This window comes from Lissotriton helveticus, chromosome 1_1 (assembly GCF_964261635.1).
Source record: "Lissotriton helveticus chromosome 1_1, aLisHel1.1, whole genome shotgun sequence".
In the NCBI taxonomy this organism is placed as follows: Eukaryota; Metazoa; Chordata; class Amphibia; order Caudata; family Salamandridae; genus Lissotriton; species Lissotriton helveticus.
The window spans coordinates 1382474629-1382496991 of record NC_136057.1 but is presented as its reverse complement, the minus strand read 5'-3'; positions in this window follow the sequence as shown (position 1 = coordinate 1382496991).

Genomic DNA, 22363 nt, shown 5'->3' with positions numbered 1-22363 from the left:
TGACGGGTGGCCCTGATACAACTGAGGGGTTTGAACCTTCTGTATAGAATAGCGGTGTTGAAAAGGTCTGAAAGATTTACGCTGCTCCTTAGGGCTTTCCAGGCCAACAGCTTTTAGCGTCTCCATTTCTGCCTTCATCCTGGCCATTTCCTCTTTAGCATGAGTGCCAAAAAGAGTTGTAGCTGAAAACAGGAGACTCAGGATGCGCTGCTGTTATTCAGGTTCAAGCGACGTAAGGCGCAGCCATGAGTGCTGCCAAAGTGCCACGCCATGGCAATACCCATGTGCAGCAAGAAGGGATGTGTCTGCTGCTGCGCTTATGACTTGATTCAAGGCCATAAGACCTTCTGTCCAGATCTCATTAAAGTGCTCTCTTATGTCTCTAGGGAGTTACCGCTATATGTATCAAGCTATTTAGCATTCGCAAAGGCCGAAATTCTGCGAATTTCGGCCTTTGCGAATGCTAAATAGACAAATGGAATGTATCAAACAAGTTTGATGCAAAATAAGGATTAGCAAAATTTGCTAATCCTTATTTTGCGATTGCACTTAAGGAATTGCAAATTTTGCGATTCCTTAAATGCAATGTATCAAACAAATAAAATGCAAAAAATGCCATTAAGGAGTAGCAAATTACCACCAACTTCTAGTTGGTGGTAATTTGCGAATTCTTATCAAAAATCTTTTTTGATAAAAACCAAAGGTGCCATATGACGCCCATACATGCCCTTAGGGCATGTATGTGCGCCATATGCCCCCAAATGTCTTTTTCAGGGGTGCAGCAGGGTGTTCTTGAGACACCCCTGCACCCTTGGAAACATCCCTAATTTGCGATCAGCAAAGTGCTAATTGCAAATTGCACTTTCATTCCTATGGGCCTCCTGGCCCATGGAAATGAAGGGGTAATTTGCGATTGACAATTTGCTAATCTCAAATTAAGGAATGCTAAGGAATCGCTATTGGAAAGCGATTTTGTACATACATACCGTTTTGCATTTCCTAAATAGCGATTCCTTAAAATTCGCTATTTAGGAAATGCAAAATGGTTTGTTGATACATATAGCGGTTAGTCCGCTAACTGTTGAAATGATTCCCACAGTGCCCGGTCATATCTGCCTAGTAAGGGTGTGGCACTAGCAGATTTCTTGGTAGTCGCTGCTGTGTTGCAAACATTCCTCTCTTTATCTGGTGGCACGGTAGAGGTTGGAGCCGTGGCATGTTGCTTTTTTGCCGCCACCACAATAACAGGATCCAGAGCTGAGTCCATCCATAGGAATGTAGGGTCCTGCTCTGGAGGCCGGTATTTCTTTTTCCCCCTGGATGGAGCTGACATGATTGAAAAGGGTGTCAGAAAAAGTTCCATAGCTGGTTCTAAGAACCCCGGAAGTGAACGTGAAGATTGTTTTTGCTGAAGAGTCTCAAGTATTACAGAAGTTGTTGGTGTAGGAGGGGACAGTGGAATGTTTAATTTGGAAGCACCCTGCACCAGAACCCTGCAATGTCATCAATCGGTGAAATTCCTCGGGGGAGGAGAGTCCGACAGTGTAGGAGTATATCTCCATGTGCTTGAAGAGGAGGTGTCTCTGGTATGTCTGGAATGAGACCTTTCTCTGTGACACTAAAGATGTGAATGAGTAGAGGAGTGTCTATGACTGTGAAAACGATGACTCGTGTGAGACCTACAACTTGGTCTTTGTGGTGGTGGAGAAGGTGGAGGAGAAGGCAGAGGTGGTGGAGGAGAAGGCGGAGGTGGTGTCAGAAGTCTTGGTTCCATATCTGGACGTCGATCTACTCGTCGACGCTGACCTTCGACGTCGCCTTGATCGATGACCTCTCAGCGTTGATCAATGGTGGGAGTGCGTCGGCGATCAACGGTGGTGTCCCAACTAACCGTGGGCAGACAGCTCCGCTCCGCCCACGGAGTGAGCGGAGATTTGCCTACTCTGCGTTCCACGGAGAACGCGGAGCAAACAAATCTTTGCACACTCCGTGGCGGTGCGGAGCTGGCCAGCACCCGCCTCCTATCCGCCCTATTTACAATTAATACAACTTTTCAAAAACGCCTTTAAAATAAATAAACAGAACCTTACCTTAGCTGTGGCGTCCCCAGGCAGCCCTCCTCGTCTTTACCGCGTCCTCGGTGAAAACTGCGCATGCGCGGGTGTCTGTGCATGCGCATATCTTGCGAGAAATGCGCAGTTTTCAGTTGAATTAATTGTAAATAGAGCAGGTAGGAGGCGTGTGGCGTAGCAGAGCTAAGCGGAGTGCCACCGATTTTTTTCTCAGCTCAGCATACCCCCACTATGCCCACTTCACCCAGGCTTAGTCTCAACGTCGATCGATGGTGGTGCCTCAACATCGAGAGACTGTGACGGTGTGATAAGGTCCTCGATGGTGACCTGCAAGGTGTCACCATCTGCGGCTGGCTATCTGACGAAGACTGAGGTGTTCTCGTCATCAGCTTCATAATCAACGTCAAAGATCTTCTTCTCGACGTGGAACGTCAACGTCGTTTTGACCCAGAACCCTGAGTTGACGGCAAACAGGTTGGCACTGTACTTCCTCTCGACGTTATCATTCTTGATGTCGATCGGGACTGGTGCCATTTTTCAGCCCTTCTTCTGCTGGGGAGCCCTCCAGAGGCTGAAGACAGAGCCCTGGTAGAGAACTGACCCTCTTCTCGCTCTGAATTCCCACCTGAAGCCTGGGCCTGCTGTTTTCATAATTCTTCTGCTCCTTGAAGTTGAATCTTCTTTCTGTCACGCAGAGTGCACTTACAGAAAGTTTTACAGATGGAACAAGAGTCAGGTACATGAGTAGGAGGCAGGCATAGTATACACACTCTGTGAGGATCAGTCTTGGACTTCTTCCAACCACAGTCTGGACACTTATCAAAAAGAGATGGCATTTTTGAGTGAAAACTGTCAATATTCCTGTCAGAACAAAACAGAAAAACGTAGGGAAAACCCAAAGACGTTGAGTGAAGTAGCTATTTGTTAAATTCAGAAGTAAATTTTGAAGACAAAAACAAAATTGGTAGAGCTCAATGCTCCAGGGTCCTGATAGCAGGATCAGTTAAAAAGAACTGAAGTAACTGTCACTAGCTGTGTATGATGGGATGCTGTCTTTAAGACATATAATGGCAGCCTATGGGGCTATTCTGTCCTCTCCTTTAATCTCTATCATGAAGAAAGGAGTTTTGTGAAGGAGATTCTGTGTGTTAAACACTTAAAATATGGAACAAAATACAGTATGCTGGCTCCCTTTTTTCACTTCAAGATGAAGATGCGGCCAGTGTAGCCTATTTATTTAGGCTGCATTGTCGTCTCTCTATCTCTTAAGTGTCTTTGCCGGCCTTCCCGAAGAAAGGCGACAAATCCCACTTAAGAATATATATTTAAAGGAGTGCTCCGGGGTACCCGCACGTGGGTGGGACTATACAAGTGCTTATTACTTTTCATGGAAATCCCCTACAACAGAACCACACGTCACCCCAACAGAGTGTTATCAACTGGACTCTGCTCACCCCAGATGACACACTCAAGACCAAAAAGAGCATCCACTCAGGAGCCCCATCGGATCCTTGCCCGTACCATATCTTTCATAGGCAGCCGCCTTTATCACCCACCAGCTTAGCCACACCATCAACCGCTCCCTCGAAACCGCCACCTTCCCGAATGACTGAAAACACGAGGAGATCAACTCCCAGCTGAAGAAACCGTCCACAGACCAAACACAACTCAAGAACTTCAAGTCCATCTCCCTTCCCAACCACGGTCATCGAGAAGGCCATCAACACCCAACTCTCCAAGCTCATCGAAGAGAAAGTCGTCCTAGAGGATGTAGCCTTATGGCTAGAGCAGTCGACCTTGAACCTGGGGAACTGGCACCATCACTCACATCCTGTGATTCTGGGCAAATCACTTAATCTTCTGTGCCTAACAAAAATTAATGTGTCCTTCTTTAATGAAACTCGTGCTCATGTAAAGCGCTCTGATACCCAATTTCTCGGGTCTAGTTCGTGCTATATAAAACTCTGGAAAAAATAAAAAATAAATAGACACCTCCCAATCCGGTGTCCGAAGCAACCACAGCACTCAGACCACACTCCTTGCCTCCATTGACATCCAATCCCTCCTTGACCGGAGCCAAACCACAGCCCTCATCTTAGTGGACCTCTCAGCCGCCTTCGACAACGTCTCCCATTGCAGCCTAATCACTAGACTCAACGACGCCGGCATATGCGATAAGGCACTGGACAGGATCCACTCCTTCCTGACCTGCAGAACACACTGAGTCAGACTACCCCCGTTCTTTTCAGAACCTACAGAGATCAGCTGCGGAGTGCCCCAAGCCTCCTCTCTGCACCCCACCCTCTTCAACATCTACATGGTTGCCTTCACAACCATCATCAGAAGCCACGGATTCAACATCATCTCATACGCTGACGACACCCAGCTGATCATCTCCCTCACCAGCGAACCCACAGCTGCCAGAATCAACTTTCACAACAGAATGAAGGCAGTTGGCCTGGGACGACCCCTGGTGGGCCACCGCACTAGGAACCACTCCCACGCCAACAGACAACGCACGCAACCTCTGCATCATACTAGACTCTTCGCTCTCAATGAGCCGACAAATCAATGCAGTATCCTCATCCTGTTTTCACTTGATCCACCTGATTCAAAAGACATTAAGATGGCTATCCACAGAATCCAGAAAGACAGTCACTCATGCACTCATCACCAGTAGACTTGACTACAGCAACGCACTCTATGCCAGTGTCACCCAGAAACAGCTCAGGAAACTACAGAACATCCAGAATGCCGCAGCCAGACTGGTCCTCGACACAGTCACATGACAAAACACCTCCTACAGCTCCAGTGGCTCCCTATCAACAAGAGAATCACCTTCAAGCTCCAAACATCCACCAGATGACTCCACTCCGCCAAACTCACCCTACCCTCTGTCCCACAAGACCAGACCCGGAGGCAAATCCTTCACCTCCCTCACCACCAAGACCTAGAACACCCTACACCTCCACCTCAGGCAATATGTGTCACTGACTTAGTTCCGAAAGGATCTCAAGACCTGGCTCTTTGACTGATCCTCCACACCCAGATGGATCAGCAGCCACCCTCCAGCGCTTTGAGACCCTCACTGGTAAGTACCCACGCTTTACAAACCTCTGAGTTGTTGATTGTTGAGAAGACATAGCTTGACATTGGATATCTGGCTTTAAAGCACAACAAATGTGACAAATACCTGCTGAATTTACAAGCATCTTTATTTATTGCTTGGACTTTCATGACCAACTAAAAATCAGCTCATGCCCCACTAGTGTCCCATGACCCACAGTTTGGGAAACACTGGTTAATACTATTATTAGCAAGTAGCCGGGCCCTACAGAGAAAGGGACAACCTTGAATGGGGCCTAATACATACCATGGAGACAACATGGTTGCCTCTTTGCCACTGTTATGTTGGAACAAGTAGTGGAGGAAGTAGCATTTCAGCCGTGCAGCACTTTTGCATTTGTAACCTATTAAACACAATATCAAAATTAGGCTGTTGTTGATAGGTACAGACATTTGACAGTAGAATTTCCCCAGTTGCTATGCCCCGAAGAGCCCTATTCTCCCCGGGGGGAGCGCACAGAGCAGCCGGGCCGCGCCAGGGGCGGAGAGCGGGCAGCATGAGGCTTTCCGGCACCCCGTGGTCACGCTCCTGAGGATGGAGGACAACAAGCAGCTGGTGCTGCGCAACGATGGGGCGGTGCAGCCCTGCGGCCGGGAGGGGAGCAGCCTGCGGTGCGAGCTGAGCGGCTCCGAGCCCTCGGACATGGAAAACAACCAGCACAACAGCCAAGGGCGGCCATCAACTGCTTATGCGCCACTGAACATCTATGGCCAAACCACTTCTCTCCTCTATAGGGATAATTCTTGCAGTCATATGTAAGATCTTTTGCCTCCTGCAAGCAAATTTTACCATAGGCGGCTAAAATTTCATTTTCTGCACAGCCCAAAATGGTGCTGAGTCCCGCAAACCGCTACTAGAATTAAGGGAGTGGAAGCAAAACCTGCAAGGTCCAAAATGGAGCTGACCCCACAGATCTACAAGTGGTGAAGGCAGAAGTGCCACTGTTCTGGAGTGACTGTGCTGCCCACAGGGGTCGCTGCACGACCTACAGAACTGCACTCTTTGGGCCCCTGGAGAGTATGGGAGACCTGCACTAATTGCTGGGCATGATTTGCGGCCACTACAGTTGGGGCAGAGATGGGAGGCGAGGTGCGACTGGCAGATGTGTCCGGTAATGTATTATGCCTGAGCGGCGGCACCCTGCGTCTGACACTTGCATATACCAGCCTGTTTACCTATGTCATTGGCCCTCTTAGGGGATAGATCACACACCCACCAACGCAGTTACTCCTTGGAACGCTATCATCGTGTTCAGAACTCACTGTGGGGTGCCCATCAGCTCGCTGCTTTGCTTACACAGTTTACACCCAGCTGTAGGCGCCATTGGTAGACTTAAGGGGAAGACTTTAGACAATAATCCTGTTACAGGGAACGCAACAGATTTCCCAGCCACTGTGGATAGACCCCTTCTCCCGGATCCTCTTCTTCAAGGTCTCTCGAGGCTCCCCCTGACAAACTTGATTTGATTCTACAGGAAGGCAGAGACTCCCGTAAGGCAATCAAACAACAGATTGGAACCCTTACCATTGGTAGTGGGCAGTGCACCGTTTAGGTTCTTCACTTTTAGGGGACATGGGCTTTATATAGGAGTGAGATGTACTCCTTCGCCCCTACCTTGGCCTGCACAACTGCGCAGCACGTAATGCCAGCTGCAACGTTTAGGCCCATCATTGAAGATGCCCAGCGGCCCAGCAAGTGGTGGGCAGCTGCCACGTTTAGGTTTGTGGCCCTGACTTTGGACAGAGGGCATTGGAGCCCCTTAGAGATGGCCAGTGGGCCCAGGGGACTATTACTTTTGCTTTTTATAGGTGCTAGGAAATGTAATGTTTGTAGTATGTTTTATGCACCTTGATTCATGCTTCTAGATGTGCTTCTATGCTTATTAGGTTTGACCTACTACGTCTCGACTTCTCTACCTTCCAATCATGCGCCCGCCTAACCCCACCCGAAACTCTACGCTTGTGCTTTACGGACCCAACTCCTGGTCCATTAACTACCCTAACAAAATGACCAGTAACACTAAAAAGAACTTCAAACACAGTACTCTAAAACAACACCCGGAAACACTCTTTGTAGATAACTACCACTCAGCGTCCAATGGCTGGACAAAAACTAACTTCATTTTCTACACCAATCACCCAGCTAAATGGAAAAACACCTTCTCTCTTCACCTCCAAGTCGCCAAGTCAGGAGTCATTCCCTATGGTGAAAAAATCTCCACTTCCATTTCCCCGACCTTCAAAGGGGAACTCACCATTTCCATCTGCAGAACTGTAACCATTCTCATACAAGCCACTGACTCGCACCTCACCAATTTTGACCGCCACTTCCCAACTCTTCTCTCCTCGTTAACTCAACTGAGCCATCAAACCCTATCTCCCCCACCCCTCACCACCCTCACTAATAACGTGGAACTGATCCAATCTCCCTGCCCCGAAGACCCTCTCTTCAACTCATGGACATCCTCCATCACTCACTACAATCACACCACCCCTATCATTACTCTCCGTCGCCAAATACCCACCACGATCACATCAACTGAGCACACCAGGAGCAACAAACTCACAACTAACAATCCCCACATGGCAGATCCAGACAGTTTGGTCTCTGACCTTAGCCCTCCTGCGATTGAAATCCCCTCAGACACTTCCCCCCCCCCACCCCATATAATCTGAACCCTTCCTCACTTTCTTCCCCGACCCCCTACACAGTCCCTGTTCCCCCTACCCGGACTCCCCCCGGGTCGAACGCCACTCCCAATACTATGGTCTCTCTCCCCCCTCCCTCCTCTGCACACTCCCCTTCCGCTGCTGCACTCCCACGTACACAACCTACCACCACCGCTAATCTCTCTGACATGGCCCAGAACTCGGACGCCCTGCCTAGAATTTCTCGCCGTCCTCTCCTGGACACTAGTCCCACTTCTCCTCCCCTGAACTCCTCGAATGGGAACATGACTAATCCGGCTCCCTGTGTAAAACCTCTCCCCGCTCCTAATCCCAGGGACTCCATCCTATCCCTGACCCCTGTTAAATCTACCTCCATAGACCCAAGTCTGTCTCGACCCCTGCCTAAAACCTCAAACTTTTTCAGTGCAATAACACAGCAACTGAACAGAATGGAGAGGAAAATGAACTCCCTTACTGCTGATTTCCTTCACTTACAGCAAAACCTCCTCAACAGAGACAAGCCACCGTGCTCCCTCCCCCTGGGTATTCCTGCCCCTACCCCACTCAATACACCTTCCATGGCCCCTCTCGATACACCTCTCATGGCCCCTACCCCACCTAATACACCTCCCTTGGCCCCACTCAATACACATCTCATGGCCCCCCAAAGCACCCCTCGACCCCCCAGTCCAGCAGCGAGTCAGACACTTAGCCCCAACTGGGATAGCCAGCCCTTCTCGGTACCAAAACCAGATGAGATCAATGACTCTTACCTCGCTTCCAAACAGAAGTCTTGCCCTTTCCACATCCCTGTTATTATTGGCACAAACAGAATCCCTAATACTGTCCACTCGCCCAGACCCCCTGCTCAATACACCTCTATCCACCTAACTCCCCCCCTCATCGAGGCTTCCCGCCCTCTCTCTTGTATGCTCCTTAACTGCAGATCAGCATTACAACACGCCACTGATATTGCTGAAGCTCTGCTCGCTGAAGATATTGACATCGCTTTCCTCACGGAATCCTGGCTCAATGTCCACTCTACCCCCATCCTTGACATCCTCACCCCCCCCAGGGTACAACATAATCAGACAAGACAGGCCGATCAAAACGGGGGGGGGGGGGGGTAACTAGCCATCATCCACAAAGCTGGAATACAGATTACCAATCTCAAACCTGCAGAATACCTATTGTTTGAATACCTGGGTGTCGAACTCACCATTAAGGGCACCTCATCCATCAAATTCCACACCATCTACCATCCGCCTGGAGAACGTACTCTTTTTCCCGAAGAACTAACAGACCTAATAACACGGTTCTCCTTGACAGATACCAAAGACGTGTTCCTGGGTGACCTCAATATCCACTGGAACAACCCAAAAGACTCCACTGTCCTGAACCTATCAAACCTTCTGGAAATACATAACCTCAAACAACTCTGCAATAAGCCAACTCACATCAAAGGTGCAACACTCAATGCGATCATTACCAACAACAAACTGGTCTCTCTGAGAGATTTCTCCCATTGACTGGTCCGACCACCACCTCATTCTGTTCAGGATTGACACACCTGTCAGCCACCAACCTATTTGTGATGTCAAACCTAAACTCTTGGCCAGAAACATCAAAAAAATCCCTTTATCCGAACTTGAATCCATGATTCATTCTCATCTCCAACTCGACCCCTCATCATGGACGGATGATGACCTCACTATACACTTCAATTAAAAAATGACAGAGGTTTTAGACCAAGTCGCTCCACTCAAACTCAAACAACAGAGGCAAAACAAATCGAAACCCTGGTTCAATGTAGAGCTAAACGATGAACGGCGCCAACTCAGACAAACGGAAAGGGCTTGGAGGCTTATCCCCTCAACCGTACACCTAACAGAACTTAGATCTGCTCGGCAGGCATGCAAAAAACACATTTTCAGGGAAAAGGCGTCCTTTTTCCACAGCCAACTAGATCTGGCGAAAAACAGACCGAGAGAACTCTTCAGCATTGTCAAAAGCCAAAGAAACTGCACCCCCTCTCAAGATATCGAAGCCACAAATGAGCGATATGAAGAAATTGCCACCTTCTTCACCAATAAAGTCTCGAAAATTGATCAATCCTTCATTCAAACCGCAAACACTCCTTCCCTCATTACCTGGCCCCCTTCTACTTTCCCCGACAACACAGAAAGAGTTCTGTACAAGGAAAATCAGACTGGCCTCCAGCTAAAAAACAATGCGCACTGGTCCAAATTTGAGCAAATGGCGGAAAACGAGATCTTCAAGATAATTTCTAATCTAAAACCTTCCTCCCACACCATGGACCCCCTCCCTACCACAATCATAAAAGAACTCAACCACACCATTTCCCCTTTCTGGACAAAAATCATCAACGCCTCTCTCCCCTCAGGCTGTGTCCCAGACTCCCTTCAGCTAGGACAAATCACACCCATTCTCAAGAAACCAGGGGCCGACCCTAATGATCTGAACAACCTCAGACCTATCTCAAACCTCCCATTCCGTTCAAAAACATTGGAGTCATGTGTTCTCCACCATCTCAATAAACACATTGATGAGTTCAACCTCCTTGACACCTTTCAATCAGGATTCAAGAAAGGCTGTAGCACTGAAACAGCCATACTCAACGTCTCGGACGACATTCGCAAAGCCTTAGATGATGGTGATGCCTGCCTACTCATCCTTATTGACCTATCTGCGGCATTCAACACAGTTAATCATCCAGCTCTTCTAGAGACTTTGTCGAAGCGCTCCGGCATAAATGGTACTGTACTCAAATGGTTCACCTCTTTCCTCCAGCATCGCTCGCAACAAATTAAAACCAAACCCTGTCTATCGAAGCCGACAAAAGTCACACTTGGGGTGCCACAAGGCTCAATCCTCTCCCCGTCCCTCTTCAATCTCTTCATGGAGCCCCTCACAATCATCATGAAAAAAGCTGGAGTGAGTTACCACCTTTATGCGGACGACACCCAAATCTATTTCAAAATAAAGTCCCCCGATGACATCCAACACCTCAATACCACTCCAACGGAGATCCAAACTTGGTTCAACGGCAATCACTTAAAGCTCAATCCAGATAAAACGGAACTGATCCTATTCTCTCCAAAAAGTAACCATTGTCCTATCCAAGAGTGGCTCAAGAATCTGGTTGCCCTAAACTGCCCCCTCGTTCTATCCGACTCAGTTAAGTCTCTAGGCATCACCCTGGACAAGAACCTGTCAATGGAGGCCCACATCAAAAACTCTGCTAAAAGTGCTCTTTTCTCTCTAAAACACCTCAAGAAATTGAAACATTTTCTTCCCATGATGACCTCAAGACAGTAGTTCAATCCCTGGTTCTCTCTAAAATCGATTACTGGAACGCCAACCTTACAGGGACTCCAAAAGCTCACCTAGCACCTCTAAGGGCAGTGCTGAACATGGCTGCTCGACTTGTATCTGGAGTAAAAAGATTTGATCACATCACTCCAGCTCTCAACTCCCTCAAATGGCTTCCCATGGAAGGGAGATGTATTTACAAGCTGGCCTGCATCACACACAAAACACTCCACTCTCCGGCTCCCAACTACCTGAACAACAAGCTGGTAAGAGCAGGTCAAACCAGAACACTGAGAAACACCAACTCACTCCTTCTCATTCCTCCAAAAATGAAAAAGAAAACCACCCAATACCGATCGTTTTCCGGCAACGCTCCCAGGATATGGAACGCTCTCCCGGGAGTCCTCAGATGCAACCCCTCCTTCTCTTGTTTCAAAAGAGACCTCAAACTCCATCTCCTTAACAAATACTTTCCTGAACAACGTCAACTAACCTAGACCTCAATACCCCGAGTTGACTCCCATTCAAGGATTGTTGGTGAACGGACTATGCTAATCTCCTTGTTTTTCTTTTTTTCTTCCCCTCCCCCTCCGCTGCACAGTTACTTATTGTTCATACTGTATTCTTTATCCGTGGTTTGCTTACTTACTGTCAGCCTTCTAAGTAATGTAAGGCCCTTCGGCTTTGCACAATATGTATGTGAAGCGCTCTGATACCTATGGGTCTAGCTAGCGCTATACAAAACTATAAAAATAAAAATAAATTTAAAAAAACAATTGAGACATGTTTTGCGGCCAAACTACACTAGTTAAGAGGCAGGACACAGTGATACAATATCTACAACGGGAAGGGGGAGGAGGTGCTGGTGTACAACCACTGCACATACACCATTCTGGAGAAAACATACTCTAGGCATATCTTTTAAATCAAATTCTACATCTGTCTTACAGTGCACTAGAGAAACTAATCATAGAGGCATTTGTTATAGGTGGCAGAGGTAGGCCTTTGGTAAGACGCAATAATATGTTCAGGCTGCAAATAGCTAGAGCTATCTCTCAGTCTACCCACGGTCTGGTGTTAAACACCTGTGCTGTCTACCAAGTGACCATGTTCTATCCCCAACGGACAAGAGCTACAACCCATCATTTCTGCTGGCTTTCTTCTAAAATTGCCATCCGCCTTATGTTCAGATACTGAGGCATCCACTAAACATAGGGACAGAATATACATGGAAGATAAGCTGAGCTGAGCTGTTACTTATATAATGCAACAGATGCTTTAAGGCATCTTGGCAAACAACATTAGAAAAGATATGAAGATAGTCAATTGAATAGATGAATTTTAAAAGCCTTCCTAAGTACAGAATGGTCCTCTGTTTTGCACAGGGCAAGACTGAGTGCATTACAAATAAAGGAACAAAAACATGAGAAGAAACATCCTCTTATACCTCCAATACCAAGCCTTTCTAAACCAGGTGACTGAAAGCAGGGAAAAAAGCCAAGATGAAAGGATAGCTTAGACTCAGAAACAAACAGATAAGCAGCATGAGATTGTTTCATAATATGGTCTGTAACAAGCCATAGTGCTGTATAATGGAGCCTTCTCAAAACTGGTAGCCAGTGCAGCATACGGCAATCCTCAGAGAATATAGTACATTTCCTGAAATTCATGAAAAGTCATGCCGCCATGCAGTGAGCTGATTAGGCAGAGGGAGCACAACACCATAAGGCACGAGAAGCAATGAAAAAGCAAAAAAAAGAAGCTTTCTCATCCTGCAAATGGGTTTTGAATGACCTTAGTGGTTGTAGTGCGTGGGATCTATTAGGAATAACATCCCAAATGTATATATTTTTTAATTCTGCAATAACTGTTCCCATGTTAAAAACAAAATGTCGACCTTCAGGTGAAAAAAAAGCCTTCTCACCAGGCTGGCTCCTACCTGAAATAAATGTAAATGTGTACAATTGTTTAATAAGCAAATCTAAAGGCTGCTTGGTAGTTACTATTGTATTGTAATTGCATTTATATAGCGTTTACTACCCCTGACGAGGCGTTGTAGCACTTTTTCGGAGAGTAGCATACTACTACAGGATCCATAAAGAAGTACTGGTGAGTTAATATAGTGAAATATGAAATTAATCTGAGCGGTGGATATATTAGTCTGTTATTTGGATTGAGAAGTATAGTGGTGGGATAGAAGAGGGAAATGGTTTGCATTTATATATCACTTGCTACCCCAGATGAGGCATTGAAGCACTTTTTGGCAAGTGACATGCTACTCCAGAACCAAAAAAGGATTAGTGGTTAATTAATCTAGGGAAATATGAAATTAATTTGAGCGGTGGACATGTTAGTCTGTTATTTAGATTGAAAAGGTTAATGAAGTGAGGGATGGGTTTGCATTTATATAGTGCTTGGTACCCGTGATGAGGTGTTGAAGCTCTTTTTGGAGCGTAGCATGCTACTCTGGAACCAAAACAGTATTAGTGAAGGAATTAGTACAGGGTAATATGAAATTCATTTGAGTGATGTATATGTTAGTATGTTATTTGGATTGAAAACGAATAGTGGAGGGATAGAAGAGGGAAGAGTTTCGAAATATTTTATTTTTCTTTTTTTCTTCTTTTTTGGAGTTTATACAGTAGAAGGGGGCTTGGGATGAGTAAAGGGAAGGTGGAGGGGGAAGAGTCAGAGGGAAGAGTCAGAGGAAATGGTTTAGAAAGGCCTATTTGGGAGATCTGAATAGAAAAGGCGGTATGAGATGATGCAAAAAAAGGGTAATTTGGGGGATCACAGTGGTGGTATGGGGTTTGGGACGAATGGAAGAGTGGGGGTAGAGGATATTTTGATAGAGGTATAAGGTGAGAAATAGGGTAGTATAATTGGAAAGAGTAGTAGAATGAGCTTTGCGATGAGTCAGAGAGTTGAGGTAGAGAATATATTCAGAGTGGTATAGGGTGAGAAATAGGGGAAGTGCATTGGAGAGACAGTAGTAGAAGGAGATTTGAGATGAGTCAGAGTGGAGGTAGAGAATATATTATGAGGAATATAGAGTGAAATATAGGGTAGTGCCTTGGATATGCTGAATTAGAAGCAAAGTAATAAATATAAAGATACATAAGTACCATGGAAGGTACATATATGTATAAGGAAGCTAACATATGCAGATTAAAGTTGCATTTCATAAACTCAGGGCCCGATTCACAAAGGCATGCTGAGACAAAAGTCAACTTTATGGCTATTGGTATTCACAGAGGTCATTCAAGAGTTGTATCTTTACGTCCGCAGCTGGGCCAGAATCTCCGCACCCGGGCTGGACTCTCTGGCTCAAGTTGTACTCTCTGGCTCAAGCCGTACTCTCCAGCTTGGGGCGTACTCTCCGGCTCAAGCTGTACTCTCCGGCTCAAGCTGTACTCTCTGGCTTGGGCCAGATGAAGTGCAATCAATGGGCTGGAAAATCATTTTTTACAAAAAGGAACACTAGGAACGTGTGATAAATGGTAGAGGAGGTCATAAAAATTAGTTTGGGGAGACAAAAGGGTGTGGCCGGGCACTAGTTTATATCCCAGAAAAGTTTGCCCATCATTAGCGCTCCCTTCAGTGTTGACTGTAGTGTCACACTACAGTCAACACTGAGAGAAGTGCAAATCATTGACTGCTCACCACTGAGGGGAGCACAAATCATGGACTGCATGTACCATGATGCAAAGGAGCAAAATTTTCTGGGATATGATGTGGTGTCCAGACACACCGTTTTTCCTGCCAAACTGATTTTCATGACCTCCTCTACCATTTATCACACGTTCCTAATGTTCTTTCTTGTAAAAAATTATATTACGGCCATTGATTACCCATATTCCAGGCTGAGCCGGAGAGTACGGCTCAAGTCGGAGAGTGCGGCCCGAGCCGGAGAGTACAGCTTGAGCCGGAGAGTACAGCTTGAGCCGGAAGGTACGTCCGGGTGCAGAGATTCCGGCCCAGCTGCGGACGTAAAGATACGACTTGTAAATTACCTCTGTGAATACCAAAAGACGTAAAGTTAGATTTTTGTCTCAGATTGCCTCTGTGAATCGGGCCCTGAGTTTATTAAATGCAACTTTATGCTGTATATTTTTGTTTGAGTAGGGTGGTTATGTGGGGAAGAGCCAATTCTTAAGTAATCTTCTGAAGATAAGGTGTTATCTGTGGATCTTATAGTCGGGGTAAAGAGTTCCATAGTGAGGCTGCTTGACCAGAAAAGGATGTGCCACCCGTGTTTTTTTTATAGTTGTTAAAGGTGATCCGTGGCAGAGGCTATTAATGTGATCGAGTTTGGACAGAACAAGAGAGATGGTAGCCTGGACCTTTTGTGGAAATCTCAGGTGGGGGAAGATGCGTCACAGACTTTTTATAGTAACAAAGATTGATCTTGCTAGTTTTTCCACTTGGGCATTCATTGATAGCTTTGAGTCCCCGGTCATTCCAAAGTCTCTTACTTCCTGTGATACTTTAAAATGTGTTCCCAGATCATCAGGCCAGGCGGCGAGTGGGTCATCATTTTTCCAATCGCCACACGGGAGTATACCCATTTTGGAAGCATTCAATTTGAGATGGCTCCATGCCATCCTTTGATACACGGCTCTGAGATAACTCAAAATTGATACGTTTCCAATGTCTTTGGGGCATTCCAGTTGAAGGAGAATTTGTGTGTCATCTGCAAAGTCATAGCACTTGAGGTGAAATTGATTGATCAGTGCCAGTAATGACTTCGTGTAGATGTTGAAAAGCATGGGAGAGTTGATAGAGCCTTGACTGACCCCTGTTTTTGTGAAGTATGATTTTGAAGAGAAAGGGGGTATGGATGACATTAGTTCTGTTGAGAAGGTAGGATGTGATCCAGTCTAGAGCAGTCCCCTCTATGCCATCTTCATAGAGTCTTTGTATCAGAGTGTCATGGTCAACTGTGTCAAAGGCAGCTGAGAGGTTCAAGAGAAGTAGTGCAGCAACCCTGTTGCGGTCAACAGTGTTCTTAAGTTCATTCCAGTTGGCAATGAGGGCAGATTCGGTTCCTCCTCCTGGATGGAACCCCATTTGGAACTCTGAAAGTATGGCACTATCTTCAATGAAATGTGACATCTTGGCGAATGCTGCTCTTTCTGTCAGTTTGCCTGGAAATCTCCATTTGTAATCAGTCTGCAGTTGTCGGGGATCAGTGGGTGCAGGTTTGTTTTCTTTAGTAATGGGCGTATGTATGACTTTTTAGTTCTTCTGGAAATATTCTAGTAGTTAAGGAATTGCTGGTGATTCTTCTTACTAGTGTGGCAGCAGAGGTTGTTAGAATAATTCTCTTGACGTTTTGTGGTATGCACAGGTCAGAAGGGCTGCCAAGGCCTGCTTGCTTTGGCCAGGTCCATCAATTCATTGTGTGAAATTTGTTAGCAAGGAATTGAGATGCTGGGTTAGAATATTCGTGGATTGTTGTATTGGAAAAGGGTCGGTGCTGGTGCTTTTTCTTTAAATTTGTCCAATGGGTCTGCTTAGGCCGTATATAATTGAGGGAGCTATTTGAGGCTTCATGGTGACAAAGGTTTATTTTTTTTTGAGAGGTAATATAAGGATGTTACAGCTCCATTCTGGAGTGTGTCCTTCTAATAGAAACGTAGAGACAAAAGGTTTGCACTAGGTGCAGTCTGATTACCTATTACTACAACTATATATTTTAATGCACTTGTTTATCTTAAACACTATTTTGGTGTGAATGAAAAGAAGTTTGTAAACCGAAATATGTACTAATAGGTTATTTAACAAAATTCTGAATGGTAGTGGGTTGCAATCCGGCTTACATCCTTAACATGCATGAGGTAGGTTGTGAATTGTGACTCACAATAACTGGATGACATCACCAGCATAGTGTAGCACTGGACTGAGCAGACCATCATGTCTGTGATCACAGATGAATAAAGTAAAGTAACTTTTTTTTAATACAGCCTATGTTCCCAAAGGAAACTTGGCTGAATTTAAAGAGAAATGTTTTTTCAGTGGCAGCGCCTCCATTAAGCTGGAGGAGAGTCGCCCTACTGCTCCATGAGCAATGCAAAAGTAAACAAGTTACTTACCTGTAACTACAGTTATCCAGTATTGGTATCTTTCATAGATTCACATGCCTGAATCATTCCCCATCGTCGAGGCGGGAGTCCCACGGTAAAAATATATACCATAGCAGTGCCTAGAAATTTCTTGTAGTAGGCTGGAAAAGACTAAAAAGGCCTGACTAGGCCCAAAACTTAGCAGCCTATCTACCTCATTATGTAAAAAGACCTGAAAAAGTAGCCTCAGCCAATCAGCTGTCCTCACCCTCTAGAACCTTCCCAGCCCAGGCAGTTCTCCTCAGATTTTCCCAGCACAAGTGAGAAGTAAGTATCCTCAAAAAAGAACTGCCCTGCCGGGGAGGAGGGTGGGTGCATGTGAATCTATGAAAGATACCAATACTGGATAACTGTAGTTACAGGTAAGTAACTTGTTTTCTTATCAAGTATTGGGGTATCTTTTATAGATTCACATGCCTGAATCAGAGTAGCAAGCAGTGACATCAGGTGGGAGACAAAATAAAACGTATCCATCCCCACACAACCTGGAAGGTTATAGAGTACAAACATGTTAACAGAACATATGCATTAAAAACCTTCATATAGTACATTATAGACTAGGACAGCATTTGAACACATTAGAATATTATAATGAAATACGTATGCTTAAAACAGTCAAAGTATGAAGAAAAAAGACTATAAAAAATCTAACCTTAGTGAAGGAGATGCCGCAGCACCGCTTCCCCAACCGCTGTGTCATCATGAGTTGCCGACTGCAGACAGTAGTGCTTCGTGAAAGTGTGCACACTATTCCACGTAGCAGCTCGGCAAATGTTCTCCAGCGTCACTCCAGCGAAAAGGGCCGTTGACGCTGACATTGTTCTGGTGGAATGTGCTTTAACCTTTCTTGTTAAAGGTTTGTTAGCTTTTTCGTGACAGAAGAGAATTGTAGATGGCAACCATCTAGCTATAGTCGCCTTTCTTACAGCTTGACCCAAGGTGGCTTGACCATAAGCAACAAAAAGCGGACTAGATTTGCGTATGTCCTTTGTTTTTTGAAGAAAAAACTTAAGGCACCGTTTCACATCTAAGGAATGTAATACCTTTTCTGCCGGAGTTTTAGGATCTGGGAAAAAAATTTGAGCTTGACAGGCTGATTGATGTGGAATTGGGTCGGCACCTTTGGGATGAACTAACTTTGGATTAGTTCTAAGTGTCACAAAGTCTCCAGAGAATTGTAAGAAAGGATGCGTAATCGTGAATGCTTGTATCTCACTGACTCTGCGGGCTGAAGTAAGAGCTAGTAAAATAGCCACTTTCCAAGTTAAAAACTTCAGCTCCGCCCTTTGAATGGGTTCAAAAGGCCTCTTTAACAGTTGGGATAGAACAATATTGAGGTCCCACTCCGGAGGGGGGGGGGGGCGAACTGGAGGAAAAGCTCGGAATAACCCTTTAAGGAATTGTTTGACCAATGATGATGAACATAATGATGGTTTGTTGGAACTCTTCCTGAATCTGATATTGCCGCCAGATGTACCTTAATGGACGAGAAAACCAGACCTGCTTTAGCTAAAGACAGTAGATAAGGAAGGATGTCCTCAGGTGGAGCTTGGAGTGGATGAACATTATTTTTTCCACACCAGGAACAGAATCGCTTCCACTTAAAACGATATGTCTTGATGGTAATGTCTTGATGGTACTTTGCGCACGGGCTTGTGATAAAATCGCCCTGCAATCTGAGGAGATGTTAAGATCCTTGAACTCTAGGAAGTCAGGAGCCAGGCGTGCAAGTGCAGCGATTGAGGGTCCGGGTGTCGGATCTGGCCTCCCTCTCTTGTTAACATCAACACTGTCGGCGTGAGACAAAGTGGAGGCTGCTGAGAGAGCTGAAGGAGTTCTTGAAACCAATACTGTCTTGGCCAACGGGGAGCAATGAGGATGAGAGTGCAATGTTCCCTCTTCATCTTTTGCAGTATCTTCGGAATGAGCGGGATCGGAGGATAAGTGTACGCAAATATTCCGGACCATCTCATTAAAAGGGTATTTCCCCTTGATTCCTGTTGAGGAAACTTGCTGGCGTAAAACAGGCATTTGCGGTTCTGCTGAATAGCAAACAGATCCAGAGTTGGTGTTCCCCATGTTTGAAAGATTCTCTCCACTTGATGTTGCTCGAGTTCCCATTCATGACAGCCTGTGAAAGTCCTGCTGAGGTTGTCGGCTAGAGAGTTCTGGACACCTTGCACATGTTCTGCTCTGAGGGATATGCCGTGGTGTATGACCCATTCCCACAGCTCTTGAGCGTCCAGCGAGAGGGAGAGAGATTTTGTTCCCCCTTGTTTGTTTATATAATACATGCTGGTGGTATTGTCCGAGCGCACCAGGACTGACGAATTTGCAATCCGTGGAAGGAAGGCTTTCAGGGACAGAAAAATGGCTCTCAGCTCCAGACTGTTGATATATTTCTGCTGATACTGATGAGACCACGGCCCTTGAATCTGAAGGTCCTGGAGGTGACCTCCCCAACCTTCCATGGAAGCATCTGTTGTCAGGATGAACTCTGGTATGTCGTGGAGAAATGTGAGGCCTGGTGACAAATTGTGTTTCTTCGACCACCAAAGAAGGGCTTCCTTCATCTTGGTTGTTACTTTTATGCGGTCGTCGAACGACCCGTTCACTTGTTTCCACTGCCGATGTAATTCTTCCTGCAGTGGCCTCATTCTAAGTCTCGCCATGGGGATGAGACTGATTGCAGATGAGCACATCCCTAGAAGGGAAGCAAATGTTCGGACCGAAAGAGACCTTCTTGCAAATATTTGTTTTGCCAGGTTTAACAGTTTGGTTTGCCGCTCTTGAGTCTTGAGTCAAGAACGCCTTGCACTGGCATGTGTCCAATACCGCTCCCAGAAAGGTTAATTCCTGCCGGGGTTGGAGCTGAGATTTGCTTGCATTGGATAGGGATGTAGAAGTAGGCGTCTTCCAGGTCCAGAGAAGCCATAAAGTCCCCTTTGTTGAGACAATTCAGAATATCTGTTAGTGTTACCATGCGAAAACTCTGTTTCTTCAGATATTTGTTGAGCTTGCGCAGATCCAAAATTGGCCGCCACTCTCCTGAATTTTTCTCTACGAGGAAGAAGCGAGAATAAAATCCTTTCCCTTTCTGAGTGGAGGGAACTCGTTCTATCGCATTCTTGTGTAGCCTCTTTAAGGCCTCTTTGAACAATAAGTGAAGACGAGGGGGAGGGGGACCCCTGGGCGGCACTGTTGGTGGTTTTTGCAAAAACTCCCGAGTGTGTCCATTCCTGACAAGATCCAGGACCCACTGATCAGAAGTTATGCTCCGCCACTGTTGGTAAAAGGAGGAAATCTTGGCGCCCACGGGCAGGGGAGGATGAATGACCGACGTCCGGCAAAGCTCATTGGCGCTTGTTGGAATCACGCCCTTGATTGTTTGAGTGCCATTTCCCTCCCTGACGAGAGAAACTACCAGAGGCAGGCTGTCTGTAGGATGATTGATAGTACGGTTGCTTGTACTGAGATTGGTACTGTCAATTTTGCTGGTTGGAATAATTTCCTCTGGAGGAGTAACCACAGCCCCTTGCTCCTCTAAAGGATCCTCTCCTGTATTGTAGGGTTCCTAGTGATTTGGCAGTGTAAGTATCCGTTTTGATAGCCAGCAAAGTATCATCAATGTGTTTGCCAAAGAGCGAGTCCCCATCGTACGTCATGTCCAAAATCTTCATTTGGACCTCAGGTCTGAAGGAGGTAGCCTTGAGCCAACCCTGACGCCTGAGGACTGCTGCTCCCGCCAATTGCCTAAAATTGGTGTTAGATATATCAAGGGCACAATCAATGATCTCCGATGCCGCCCTTTCTCCCTCAAGCACGATTTTGCGCGCCTCCTGTTGGCGATCCTCCGGGATCAGATCGAGGAATTCTGACAGATCTGACCACATTTGTCTGTCATAACGGGCCATAATTGCTAACGAATTAGCTGCCTTAATGGAGACTGCTGCGTTTGCAGAGAACTTTTTCCCTATTACATCCAGTCTCCTGCCTTCCTTGTCAGGTGGCGTTGAAATCGGAGCTGAAGGGTTCTTGGACCTCTGTTGCGCCGCTTGAGATATGACCGAGTCCGGCCGAGGGTGTCCTATTAAACAAGATGGAGTATCAAGTGGCGCGCGATACTTCCTCTCAATTCTTGGAAGGACTGCCGGAATGGAAGCGGGTGTTTTCATGATGTTGAGGCCCTCCTTCCATATGTAGTCAATAATTGGGATAGCCCTCGTCATCTTCCGATATCCCTCTTTAAAGTCATGCAAAAAATAGTCAGACTGCTCCACTGTGACAGGCAATTCAAATCTGGTAGCCGCACGTTGTATAATGTTAAGAAATCCGCCAATGTCCTCAGGCGGAGAATCTGACGGGTGCGGTGTAGGCGGTGAAGGCATGGGAATGACATAATCATCCCACGGATCCGTAGGTGTAACATCTGGCAACACGCCCTCTTCCCTGCCATCACCCTCTTCAGAAGAAGAGGTATCCATGTCACCTTGGGGAGTAGGGTTTGCATCCTGCCTTGGCGACAAAGGAGCTTTTGGCGAAGGAGGCCTTGGCATCTCAACTGGCACAGGCGGCACAAAAGGTGCAACTGGAGTTGGAGTAAATCTCTGGCGATAGTCTGCCAACATGGCTTGTTTACTTGTATCAAAGTAGATGGCAGATGACTTGAGTCCTCCGAACGTGGAGGTCTTGTATGGTGCGAATGATGTGGCGTTGACAGGTCCACGTGGCCGTAATGCTCTTGCTCATCGTCCTCCTCCTCCTCTTGATACTTAATGTTCAATTGTGAAGGGTGACGGGCAACCCCAAAAGGGCCTTCATCCCCTTCTTCGTCATCAGAATCATCCTCCACATATGTCTCCAAAATGTGAGATGGTAAAAGTGGAGAAATGTGAGAGTATGGGTATACTGCACTCTCGTTGGAGGTGTGTTGAGCAACAGTGGAGCTGATGCTATTGCTTTTGTAGAAGACGATGACGACGAGCTTGTTATAGAATGCTGTGTCGTCACTGGAATTGCCGCCGATGGAACTGTCAA